Source organism: Bos taurus, chromosome 8 (genome assembly GCF_002263795.3).
Source record: "Bos taurus isolate L1 Dominette 01449 registration number 42190680 breed Hereford chromosome 8, ARS-UCD2.0, whole genome shotgun sequence".
Taxonomy (NCBI): Eukaryota; Metazoa; Chordata; class Mammalia; order Artiodactyla; family Bovidae; genus Bos; species Bos taurus.
Genome location: NC_037335.1, coordinates 7,290,157 through 7,303,546, shown reverse-complemented (window position 1 = coordinate 7,303,546; position 13,390 = coordinate 7,290,157). Strand labels below are relative to the sequence as shown.

The 13,390-nt window shown below is 41.1% G+C and overlaps 1 long non-coding RNA gene and 1 pseudogene across 1 annotated transcript in view; both read left to right on the top strand.

The window, feature by feature from the left end:
• Window positions 1-12,353, top strand: part of LOC132346037 (uncharacterized) — a 22,722-nt gene extending 10,369 nt beyond the window's left edge. Inside the window, exons 2-3 of the long non-coding RNA XR_009495758.1 lie at window positions 7,228-7,393; window positions 10,552-12,353. This is a non-coding gene — a long non-coding RNA (uncharacterized lncRNA). The remainder of the gene's footprint in view (window positions 1-7,227; window positions 7,394-10,551) is intronic.
• LOC112447945 (uncharacterized) lies at window positions 11,755-11,877 on the top strand (annotated as a pseudogene).
• Window positions 12,354-13,390: the final 1,037 nt, after the last annotated feature.

Below are 13,390 nucleotides of genomic sequence, written 5' to 3'. Positions count from 1 at the left end.
GTGACCCCATGGACTGTAGCCACCTGGCCCTCTGTCCATGGAATTCTCCAGACAAGAATACTGGAGTGGTTGCCACTCTCCCTTCAGGGGATCTTTCGAACCAGGGATTGAACCCAGGTCTCCCGCATTGCAGGCAAATTCTTTACTGTCTGAACCACCAGGAAGCCCCTCATTAAGCTACCATTTACAATACATTCTTACTCTTAAACCAGTTCTCAAATCAGTCCTACATAAGCCTCAAGAACTGGGCATCTGATTTACTAATATTATCCACCAATATTTTGATTTATCTTCTTGGACCAAGTGAGTGCATGTCTAGCTTAATTTCATAGCTCATTTCAAAAATGTTTAGACATTGACTTAAGGACATGGTCTGTATCTTAATATCACCTTGACTGCTCTAACTTCTACACATTATGAAACTGTTAACCACAACCTTACTCCTAATAAAAATTCACCCTCAGATTTATAAATGATGAAGATAAATTTTCATCATATTCTCCCCTTTTCAGTGCCCTTTATTTACGTTTTACTACTGTAGTCTCTGATATTCAATATGCTATCTAGGTTGGTCATAACTTTTCTTCCAAGGAGTAAGCGTCTTTTAATTTCATGGCTGCAGTCACCATCTGCAGTGATTTTGGAGCCCCCAAAAAATAAAGTCTGACACTGTTTCCATGTTCCATCTATTCCCATGAATGAAGGGACCAGATGCCATGAACTTCGTTTTCTGAATGTTGAGCTTTAAGCCCACTTTTTCACTCTCCTCTTTCACTTTCATCAAGAGGATTTATAGTTCCTTTCACTTTCTCATAAGGGTGATGCCATCTGCATATCTGAGGTTATTGATATTTCTCCTGGCAATCCTGATTCCAGCTTGTGTTTCTTCTAGTCCAGCATTTCTCATGATGTACTCTGCATATAAGTTAAATAAGCAGGTGACAATATACAGTCTTGACGAACCTTTCAGACTTGATTTTTTTGGGGCTCCAAAATCACTGCAGGAAGTGACTGCAGCCATGAAATTAAAAGACCTACTCTTTGAAAGAAAAGTTATGACCAACCTAGATAGATATTTAAAAGCAGAGACATTACTTTGCCAACAAAGGTCCATCTAGTCAAGGCTTGGTTTTTCCAGTGGTCAGTATGGTTGAGAGTTGGAAGTTGAAGAAAAGCTGAGGCCAAAGAATTGATGCTTTTGAACTGTGTTGGAGAAGACTCTTGAGAGTCCCTTGGACTGCAAGGAGATCCAACCAGTCCATTCTAAAGGAGATCAGCCCTGGAGTTTCTTTGGAAGGAATGATGCTAAAGCTGAAACTCCAGTACTTTGGCCACCTCATGTGAAGAGTTGACTCATTGGAAAAACTCTGATGCTGGGAGGGATAGGGGCAGAGGAGAAGGGGACGACAGAGGATGAGATGGCTGGATGGCATCACCGAACTCAATGGACTGAGTTTGAGGTGAACTTCTGGGGAGGTGGCTGATGAACAGGGAGGCCTGGCGTGGCTGGGGGCGACTTTTTATTCCCTCCCTCCCTTCCCCTTTTTTTTCTTTTTTTTTTTTTTTTTTTTTTTTTTTTTTTTTTTTTTTTTTTTTTAAAAAAAAAAAAAAAAAAAAAAAAAAAAAAAAAAAAAAAAAAGAAAAAAAAGGGGAAGGGGAGGGAATAAAAATCCCCCCCAGCCACGCCAGGCCCCTCCCTGTTCAATCAGCCATCCTGCCCCAGAAGTGTTCACCTCAAACTCAGTCCATTGAGTCGGTGATGCATCCAGCCATCTCATCCTCTGTCGTCCCCTTTCTCCTCATGCCCCTATCCCTCCCAGCATCAGAGTCTTTTCCAATGAGTCAACTCTTCACATGAGGTGGCCAAAGTACTGGAGTTTCAGCTTTAGCATCATTCCTTTCAAAGAACTTCTCAGGGCTACTCTCCTTTAGAAATGGACTGGTTGGATTCTCTTGCAGTCCAAGGACTCTCAAGAGTCTTCTCCAACACAGTTTCAAAAAGCATCAATTCTTTGGCACTCAGCTTTTCTTCATATTCCAACTATCTCAACCATACCTGACCACTGGAAAAACCAGAGCCTTGACTAGATGGACCTTGTTGGCAAAGTAATGTCTCTGCTTTTCAATATGCTATCTAGGTTGGTCATAACTTTTCTTTCAAAGAGTATGTGTCTTTTAATTTCATGGCTGCAGTCACCTTCTGCAGTGATTTTGGAGCCCAAAAAAATCAAGTCTGAAAGGTTACGTCAAGAACTGTATATTGTCACCATGCTTATTTAACTTATATGCAGAGTACATCATGAGAAATGCTGGACTAAGAAGAAACACAAGCTGGAATCAGGATTGCCAGGAGAAATATCAATAACCTCAGATATGCAGATGGCATCACCCTTATTGTAGAAAGTGAAAGGAACTATAAATCCTCTTTGATGAAAGTGAAAGAGGAGAGTGAAAAAGTGGGCTAAAGCTCAACATTCAGAAAACGAAGTTCATGGCATCTGGTCCCTTCAATTCATGGGAATAGATAAGGAAACAGTGGAAACAGTGTCAGACTTATTTTTGGGGGCTCCAAAATCACTGCAGATGGTGACTGCAGCCATGAAATTAAAGACGCTTACTCCTTGGAAGAAAAGTTATGAACCAACCTAGATAGCATATTGAATATCAGAGACTACAGTAGTAAAACGTAAATAAAGGGCACTGAAAAGGGGAGAATATGATGAAATTTATCTTCATCATTTATAAATCTGAGGGTGAATTTTTATTAGGAGTAAGGTTGTGGTTAACAGTTTCATAATGTGTAGAAGTTAGAGCAGTCAAGGTGATATTAAGATACAGACCATGTCCTTAAGTCAATGTCTAAACATTTTTGAAATGAGCTATGAAATTAAGCTAGACATGCACTCACTTGGTCCAAGAAGATAAATCAAAATATTGGTGGATAATACTTAGTAAATCAGATGCCCAGTTCTTGAGGCTTATGTAGGACTGATTTGAGAACTGGTTTAAGAGTAAGAATGTATTGTAAATGGTAGCTTAATGAGGGGCTTTCCTGGTGGTTCAGACAGTAAAGATTTGCCTGCAATGCGGGAGACCTGGGTTCAATCCCTGGGTTCGAAAGATCCCTGAAGGGAGAGCCTGGCAACCGACTCCAGTATTCTTGTCTGGAGAATTCCATGGACAGAGGGCCAGGTGGGCTACAGTCCATGGGGTCACAGATGCCTGATACTTCGGTCAAAATGATGAAATAATGAACTGATACTTTCTTCAACACTTTGTTTTTAATACATTTGAGCTTTTTTGCCTGCATATAGTAATATTGTTTAACTTGCTAGTTTTCTAAATTTTCTTTTCTGCCTGGATATAGTAATGTTGTTTCTTAACATGCTAGTTTTCTAAATTTTCTCTTCAGCACCTAGGACCCTCAGCTTAGCGATCTACTGTCTTTATCTCCACAAGTAGTTATTATTGAATTGAAAGGATGGTACTTTAAACCATAAAGCCACAAAATTTTTATTTTGTGTATGTTTAATGCAGAATTTGATACCTCTGTCCTTTATTGTTGCAGCGAGTTGGTGGGGACTTAACTTTTTAGATTGAGTATTTTTTTTTTTTTTTTTACTATTTAAGTAACCTGAGATCCTGGGGTATTAGGGTACTTTTCTTGTAGGAAGAGGAGCATATTTAACAAAATATCAAGGCTCCATAATGAAGGAAGATCCTTAAATGGAATCCTTAAATGGGATCTATTGTGAGGAGAATCCTTGTAATTTTCATCTCTACATTCTATGTATGGGAATACATGGGATGAGAAAAGGACGATAGTCATTATATAGTCCTGGTCAGGGACTCTAGGGACATGCTCACGAGGGAATATAACACTTTCACTAGTAATGTGGTACAGTACCGTATACTAGCACACACACTTCAACCTAGACTGCTACATGTTATCTCGTAGATTCCTTTTTTCATCTTTTCCACAGCTTCATCAAATTCAGTCATCTCAGTATCATAATTATCACAGCCTCCTTCCTTTCATTTACAGCCCAATTCAGTATTTTCCAAATTGCAAAAATGCATTTTTATACTATTTTTAAAACTCTTAATCAAGAATAGAGCAGAATGGGACATAATATAGGTCATAGACACCCCTCTAGTTTTGAAAAATTCACAAGGAATCATGTTGTGGTTGTAAGGATTGTGTTTCTGAATTCACCTGTGCACAAATTCTAGCACTTTTCCCTTCACAGTTAAATTCTTGAAACACTTACCACAGGTAGAATTAATGGTTACCATGGTATTTTCTAGTTATGACTTTGTGATACTTTGTGCCACCAAGGTCTGTGAACAAATATTTAAATGGAAACATCACATGACAAAGAACAATAAAATCTCTCCCTTTCATCTCTTCCTTATGTTCCAGATTGAAGTGCTTAGCAACAAGGCTCCTTGAGTTCTAAAGACCATGGCAATTGGATAAAGGTCTTCCACATTCTGGCTTTGCCTTGTCCATCATCCTCTAATTACTCCTCAATATGAATAAACCTGAGTATAGTCCTTATTCCCATCCCATGTATTCCTGCCCGTAGTATAAGTGTTTAGTGTTTTTTATTCATACTTTAGTGCTTTATTCATACTGTGTCCCGCATCTCAGATTATTTCCTAGCACAAAACCTCATAATGAAACAGTTGAATTGCTTCAAGTTCCAGAAATAAGTTTGATCTGGTTTAAACCATTGTTCAAGGATTGAGGCTTCAGTAACCATCTATGACTTTCACTCTAAGGTCAAGGATAACTTAGAGACATTTCGCATGTGTAAATAAGTGTGCCTCATCCATTACAAGAACTGTTGTCAGTAAAGAAGTGGCACAAAGAGATTACAAAGAAGAGCGAGATGAAGAAAGTAGAGTGTGGGTGGTGATGCTAGCATCGTAGTGGCATAAGTTGTTCCTATTTTCTCTCCGCTTCATTTTACAGTTAATTTACCACCCTTGTATTAGCAAGACTGTTGATGCCAGGAGGGAGTTTGGGAAACAGTCATCATTTTGTGCATCAGAAAATAAACAAGAGCTTGTTAAGGCCTTGAATTCCTTGGAGTTGGATTAATAGTACCCACGGGGCTTCCCAGGAAGCTCAGTGGTAAAGAACCCGTCTGCCAATGCAGGAGACTTGGGTTCGATCCCAGGGTCAGAAGATACACTGGAGGGGGAAATGGCAACCCATGCCAGTATTCTTGCTGGAAAATCCTGTGACAGAGGACAGTGGCGGGCTACTGTACATGGGCTCACAAAGAGTCAGACATGACTAAACAACTGAGCACACACACATGGTCTTTTCTAGCTGTAGCCCTGCCATTGGAGAAGGCACTGGCGACCCACTCCAGTGCTCTTGCCTGGACAATCCCATGGACGGAGGAGCCTGGAAGGCTGCAGTCCATGGGGTTTGCTAAGAGTTGACACGACTGAGTGACTTGACTTTCACTTTTCAACTTTCATGCATTGGAGAAGGAAATGGGCAACCGACTCCAGTGTTTGTTGCCTGGAGAATCCCAGGGACGGGGGAGCCTGGTGGGCTGCCGTCTATGGGGTCACACAGAGTCGGACACAACTGAAGTGACTAGGCATAGCATAGCATGTATGTGAACGCTAAGTTGCTTTAGGGTCTGACTCTCTGTGACCCTATGGACTGTAGCCAGCCATCAAGTCCCTCTGTCCATGGATTCTTCAGGCAAGAATATTGGAGTGGTTGCCATACCCTCCTCCAGAGGATCTTCCCCTGTCTCTTATGTCTCCTGAATTGGTAGGTGGGTTCTTTACTGCTAGCACCACCTGGGTAGGACCAAGCTAGAGGTAGTACAGAATTCCAGCAGAGTTATTTACAATCATGAAAGATGATGCTATTAAAGTGCTGCACTCAATATGTCAGCAACTTAGGAAAACTCAGCAGTGGCCACAGGACGGGAAATGGTCAGTTTTCAGCTCAGTCTTAAAGAAGGGCAATGCCAAAGAATGTTCAAACTACAGTACAGTTGCCCTCATTTCACATCCGAGGCAAGGTAATTCTCAAATCCTGCTGTGTCCTGCAGGGCTTCAGAGCCCTCACCAAAGTCACCCACTAGCCTCAGCCCAGGCCTTGGGGCAGCAGTGAACCTCTCTCCCATTCTGCTCTCTGCAACCTAATAGCAGTGGCAGTGTGCTGGGTCGCAGTCTGTGGGACCTAGTGTCCCACTTTGGGTGGCCTGAGGAGCCTGAGAGCCAGCTGGGTTGGGCGCCTGGCTTCTTTAGAGATGACAGCTGGGTGGAGCCTGGGGACCCGGCCCTGAGGGAGCTGCCAACTGAGTTCTGTCTCCTCTTAGCCAGGACCAGGACTTTGGAGGGTAAAAGTTGTACCTTGGCACCTTGCCCTTTCTTGTCAAGTCGGAGAACAACATTCATTTAGTAGAGATTTACAGAAACATCGTCACCTGACCATGACCTGACCTCCAAGAACAAAGGATCTAAACCAGGAGATTTGCAACAACTAACCTCATCCCTCCCTCACCTTTTTTGCTTTTCAAAGGGCTTTGATGAGAGCTTTCAGTAATTTGGGGGTTCTTAGAGCGTGAGCCACTCATCTGTTTACATGGCCCTGCAATAAACCTTTCTGTCTTCCAAACTGCAGTGTTTTAGCATAGTTTGGCCTCACTGTGTGTTGACACTTGGACTTGCATTGTTCAGTAACACAGGGAGAAGCATGCAATGAAGTTAATTCTACTGTTTCATCCGGCAGAAAGTGGCTTTTTAAAAAGTTCTGAGCGAGTCACCCCATCATGTAGAGGTCCTGGCCAAAAGAGACATCGGCTGAGGGCAAAGAGAACAAGAAATGGAGACAAGGAATTTCTGTCATCTGAATACACATACACAGGATCTAATTTATATATCCTTGTATATATTATAAATTAAGCAGCATTATCATTTTTTCCTCCTTGCTTTTCTCTCTTACCTTGAGATATGGCAAATGGGTGTTGGTGAACTTTATGATTTGGTACTAGGAAACAGACTATCAAAGTGAGATTATAAGTGACTTAGAAAAGGAATGAACAGTACTCAAAGATAGAGCCAACAGGCAGATGGGATATTTGATATTTCTTTTTGAAGCCACCTTCCTTCCTCTTGGAACTGCCAGGTGGGTTCCCAACTGGAAGTGACCCTGTCTACAGCTCTTCCACTTACTTTTTGGTTTTCCAGTTTGCTGACTACAGATTTTGGGGCCTCTCAGCCTCCATATTCCGGTGACCAATTCTGAGCTCTATCATCAAGGAACGTATGAAATGGAGAGCAGGGAGTGTAACTTCCTGTGGGAAACCGGTGGGCCAAGTTCTGAGGAGAGCTGCTGTTTCACTTCACTCTGAAGGTAGGCCTAGCTCAAAAATAAAAGAAAGTTCAGGTATTCCGTTACTGTCTTTGTCTCAAGAGTACCAATTATTTCTTTTCTGGTTCACTCATATTTGTATCGCCTCTTGGTTCTGTATCTCAAGAGGACCCAGCTTCATGATTATGGTCTAGAGTCCTTTCAGACTCAAGCTTAGAGTCTCTTTCTCTAGCCCTTAGTGTGAACTTTGTACTCAACCAATTCCCGGTGTTAAATCTTCCTTTTTAATGTAGTGGAGGAGTTTTCCTAGTTTGCAGTGGAAGCCAGGCTGATGCAAATAAATTATTTTAACATCACTCCAAATTATAATTACTTCTTTGTGATTGTTTCCAGGAAACATAATTTTATATTGTTTATTACCTTGGTCAAATAATTACTGGAAATCTCAGTAGAAATGAGTTCAGTTCAGTTCTGTCGCTCAGTCGTGTCTGACTCTTTGCCACCCCATGAATCACAGCAGGCCAGGACTCCCAGTCATCACCAACTCCCAGAGTTGACTCAAACTCATGTCCATCGAGTCGGTGATGCCATCCAGCCATCTCATCCTCTGTTGTCCCCTTCTCCTCCTGCCCCCAATCCCTCCAGCATCAGGGTCTTTTCCAATGAGTCAACTCTTCACATGAGGTGGCCAAAGTATTGGAGTTTCAGCTTCAGCATCGGTCCTTCCAAAGAACACCCAGGATTGATCTCCTTTAGAATGGACTGGTTGGATCTCCTTGCAGTACAAGGGACTCTCAAGAGTCGTCTCCAACACCACAGTTCAAAAGCATCAACTCTTCGGCGCTTAGCATTCTTCACAGTCCAACTCTCACATCCATACATGACCACTGGAAAAACCATAGCCTTGACTAGATGGACCTTTTTTGACAAAGTAATATATCTGCTTTTCAATATGCTACCTAGGTTGGTCATAACTTTCCTTCCAAGGAGTAATAGTCTTTTATTTCATGGCTGCAGTCACCATCTGCAGTGATTTTGGAGCCCCCCAAAATAAAGCCTGACACTGTCTCCACTGTTTCCCCATCTATTTGCCATGAAATGATGGGACCAGATGCCATGATCTTTGTTTGTAAATGTTGAGCTTTGAGCCCACTTTTTCACTCTCCTCTTTCACTTTCATCAAGAGGCTTTTTAGTGCCTCTTCACTTTCTGCCATAAGGGTGGTGTCATCTGCATATCTGTGGTTATTGATATTTCTCAAAGCAATCTTGATTCCAGCTTGTGCTTCTTCCAGCCCAGCGATTCTCATGATGTTCTCTGCATAGAAGTTAAATAAGCAGGTGACAGTATACAGCCTTGATGTACTCCTTTTCCTATTTGGAACCAGTTTGTTGTTCCATGTTCCGTTTTAACTGTTGCTTCCTGACCTGCATATAGGTTTCTCAAGAGGCAGGTCAGGTGGTCTGGTATTCCCATCTCTTGAAGAATTTTCCACAGTTTATTGTGGTCCACACAGTCAATGGCTTTGGCATAGTCAAGAAAGCAGAAATCGATGTTTTTCTGGAACTCTCTTGCTTTTTCTGTGATCCAGCAGATGTTGGCAATTTGATCTCTGGTTCCTCTGCCTTTTCTAAAACATCTGCAACATGAACATCTGGAAGTTCACGGTTCAAGTATTGCTGAAGCCTGGCTTGGAGAATTTTGAGCATTACTTTACTAGCGTGTGAGATGAGTGCTATTGTGCGGTGGTTTGAGCATTTTTTGGCATTTCCTTTCTTTGGGACTGGAATGAAAACTGACCTCTCCCAGTCCTGTTGGCACTGCTGCATTTTCCAAATTTTCTGGCATATTGTGTGCAACACTTTCACAGCATCATTTTTCAGGATTTGAAATAGCTCAACTGGAATGCCATCACCTCCACTAGCTTTGTTCCTAGTGATGCTTTCCAAGGCCCACTTGACTTCACATTCCAGGATGTCTGGCTCTAGGTGTGTGATCACACCATCTTGATTATCTGCATCTTAAAGTCTTTTGTGTACAGTTCTTCTGTGTATTCTTGCCATCTGTTCTTAATATCTTCTGCTTCTGTTAGGTCCATAGCGCTTCTGTCCTTTATCGAGCCCATCTTTGCATGAAATGTTCCCTTGGTATCTCGAATTTCCTTGAAGAGCTCTCTAGTCTTTTCCATTCTGTTGCTTTCCTCTGTTTCTTTGCATTGATCACTGAGGAAGGCTTTCTTATGTCTCCTTGCTATTCTTTGGAACTCTGCATTCAGATGCTTATGTCTTTCCTTTGCTCCTTTGCTTTTCACTTCTCTTCTTTTCACAGCTATTTGTAAGGCGTCCTCAGACAGTCATTTTGCTTCTTTGCATTTCTTTTCCATGGGGATGGTCTTGATCTCTGTGTCCCGTACAATCACGAACCTCCATTCGTCATTCATCAGGCACTCTGTCTATCAGATCTAGTCCCTTAAAACTATTTCTCACTTCCACTGTATAATCATAAGGGATTTGATTTAGGTCATACCTCAATGGTCTAGTGGTTTTCCCTACTTTCTTGAATTTAAGTCTGAATTTGGCAATAAGGAGTTCATGATCTGAGCCACAGGCAGCTTCCGGTCTTGTTTTTGCTGACTGTATAGAGCTTTGGCATCTTTGGCTGCAAAGAATATAGTCAATGTGATTTCGGTGTTGATCATCTGGTGATGCCCATGTGTAGAGTCTTCTCCTGTGTTGTTGGAAGAGTGTGTTTGCTATGACCAGTGCATTCTCTTGGCAAAACTCTATGAGCCTTTGCCTTGCTTCATTCCATACTCCAGGGCCGAATTTGCCTGGTACTCCCGGTGTTTCTTGACTTCCTACTTTTGCATTCCAGTCCCGTATAATGAAAAGGACATCTTTTTTGGGTGTTAGTTCTAAAAGGTCTTGTAGGTCTTCATAGATTCGTTCAATTCAGTAGGAATAATTCCTTTAAAAATGATGAAATTATTTCAACTTATCAGAAAATGTATACATCTCCTATGTTTCCAGTAAAGGTTTACATTTTACCACATTGTTCGTTTCTCTACTCACTGATTTTTAATATATATGACAATTGTTATTTGTATTGACTTGTAAGAATCCTTTACTTATTGTTTAAAATATTTTGTATTTTGTAAACCTTCTTCTTAGCTTTCAGAATTTTTTTTTTTTTTTTTTTAGACAAGATACGGGACACCTTGGACTTCCCTGGTGACTCAGATGGTAAAGAATCTGCCTGCAACACGGGAGATCTTGGTTCAATCCCTGGATTGGAAAGATTCCCAGGAGAAGGAAATGGCGACCTACTCCAGTATTGTTGCCTGGAGAATTCCATGGACATAGGAGCCTGGAGAGCTATAGTCCATCGGGTCACAAAGAGTCAGACACAGCTGGGTGACTAACACACACACACACACACACACACACAAACAGGGGACACCTTAGGGCTTCCCAGGGGGCTCATAAAGAACCTGCCCATCAATGCACAAGACACAAAAGTCTTGGGTTTGATCTCTGGGTCGGGAAGATCTCCTGCAGGAGGAAATGGCAACCCCCTCCACAATTCTTGTCTGGAAAATTTCACAGACAGAGGAGTCTGGTAGGCTACGGTCCATGGGGTCCCAAAGAGTCACACACAACTGAGCACACACGCACATGGGACACCTTGGCTCTTCTTTCTTTCTTTTTTTTTTTTCATTTCTTTTCTTTTCTTTTTTTTTTCTTTCTGTTTTTCTTTTTTTATATTTTATTTCTTTAATAGAAAATTATTTAATTAGTGTACATGTGTTCCCCATCCTGAACCCTCCTCCCTCCTCCCGCTCCACACCATCCCTCTGGGTCGTCCCAGTGCACCAGCCCCAAGCATCCAGCATCGTGCATTGAAACTGGACTGGCATCTCGTTTCATACATGGCGTTTCACATGTTTCAATGCCATTCTCCCAAATCTTCCCACCCTCTCCCTCTCCCACAGAGTCCATAATACTGTTCTATACATCAGTGTCTCTTTTGCTGTCTCGTATACAGGGTTATCGTTACCATCTTTCTAAATTCCATATACATGCGTTAGTATACTGTATTGGTGTTTTTCCTTCTGGCTTACTTCACTCTGTATAATAGGCTCCAGTTTCATCCACCTCATTAGAACTGATTCAAATGTATTCTTTTTAATGGCTGAGTAATACTCCATTGTGTATATGTACCACAGCTTTCTTATCCATTCATCTGCTGATGGACATCTAGGTTGCTTCCATGTCCTGGCTATTATAAACAGTGCTGTGATGAACATTGGGGTACACGTGTCTCTTTCCCTTCTGGTTTCCTCAGTGTGTATGCCCAGCAGTGGGATTGCTGGATCATAAGGCTGTTCTATTTCCAGTTTTTTAATCGCTTCTCGGCCTTTTGGCTAAGATCAAGTGTAGCTTTTAGAATTTTTATAGTAGGATTTTATATGTAGAAATTCCTGTAAGCTACATTTAATGGCAGTTTTTATGTTTGTTTTTCAGTTCTATAGTTTTTGACTCTCAATCTAATTGTTCTGGGTCCTGAGATAAAAAGTTAATATAAATAGTGAGATTCACTTTGCTGTGCAGCTGAAACTAATAGATTGTAAAAAACTATACTCAATAAGAATGTAAAAGTTAATGTAAGTGGTGACAAAGAAGAACACTGATTTATTCCCAGTTTCACTGGGAACTTCATTTTAAAGAATGTTCAATGATTAATTTTCAATGATATTTATTATTAGGTTAGGAAAGCTTGCTTTTATTCCTACCTGGCTATGAAGTACTTTTCATTGTCAAAAGAGTTTAAATGTTATTTAAGGCTTTTTCTGTATGTGCTGCGATGAGCATATGTTTTATGTTTTTAATATCCAGTAAGAAATTATATAAACTACGCTTGCGTTTACAGAAATAAACCCTACTTTGTGAAAATGTTATTTTCTTCCTTCTGCTGAAGATGTTATTTTCTCATTTTTGCTGAATTTGATATACTTGTTATTTGTGATTTTTGTTCGATCTCTGTACATGAAGTCGGTATTTCTTTCTTGTATTGTTTTTGTGCAGAGTTTTACTGGATGCATAATATTAGTTAAATACCTTATCCTTTAGTTTTATCCTGTAAAGTAATTTCTGCTTGTGAATAACTGAGGTCTGTTCCTTAAGGTTTAACACTCAGCAGCTTACCTTTGAGGACTGCTGTCTGTGGGTAAAATGTAGGGAAAACAATCCATTTGTTATTAATTTCATCGTGTTAATCAGATGTTTACTTTTTATAAATTGATACTATTCATTTATAGTTTTACTTAAAATGACACATCCCACGTAAGTTTCTTAGTAATTTTTTCATGTTTAAATATCTGCTACGGTGCTCAGAGGGTAAAAAATCTGCCTGCAATGCAGGAAATCCAGGTTCGATCCCTGGGTCAGGAAGATCCCCTGAAGTAAATGGCTACCCACTCCAGTATTCTTGCCTGGGAAACCCCATGGACAGAGTAGTGTGGCAGGCTACAGTCCATGGAGTCCCAAAGAGTCAGACATGACTGAGCAACTGGCACTGGCAGCTTTCTTTCATTGTTTCAAATAGTGGAGGTTTTGGTGTCCAGCATTTGCAAGTGGACTGCCAGCTTTATGAATCTAATAGCAACAAACATAATGGCAGTTCCCCAGCAGTGTAACAACGGGACCAAAGAAGGGCACAGCTAAGAAAATTCCTCCTGGGACCCGAGTCGTCAGCATGTGTCTAGAAGGCTATGCACATGTGCTAAGGAGTAACTACCCACTTAGAACAAGGAGAGTATGGTATGGGCAGACTTGAAACACTTCCAGGCCACAGGGAAATTTATTACAAAAGGGCAAAACTCTCATTGGCTACTGGGAGTCAAGCACATTTTGACCAATACTAGCTGGAGAAAAGGCCACCCTGAATATCAGTGAAGGCATAGAATAAAACTGAGTATTTCAGACCAAATGGAGAATCTTAAACTGAAGTAGAATAGCCAAAATGAAACATAAAATTAAA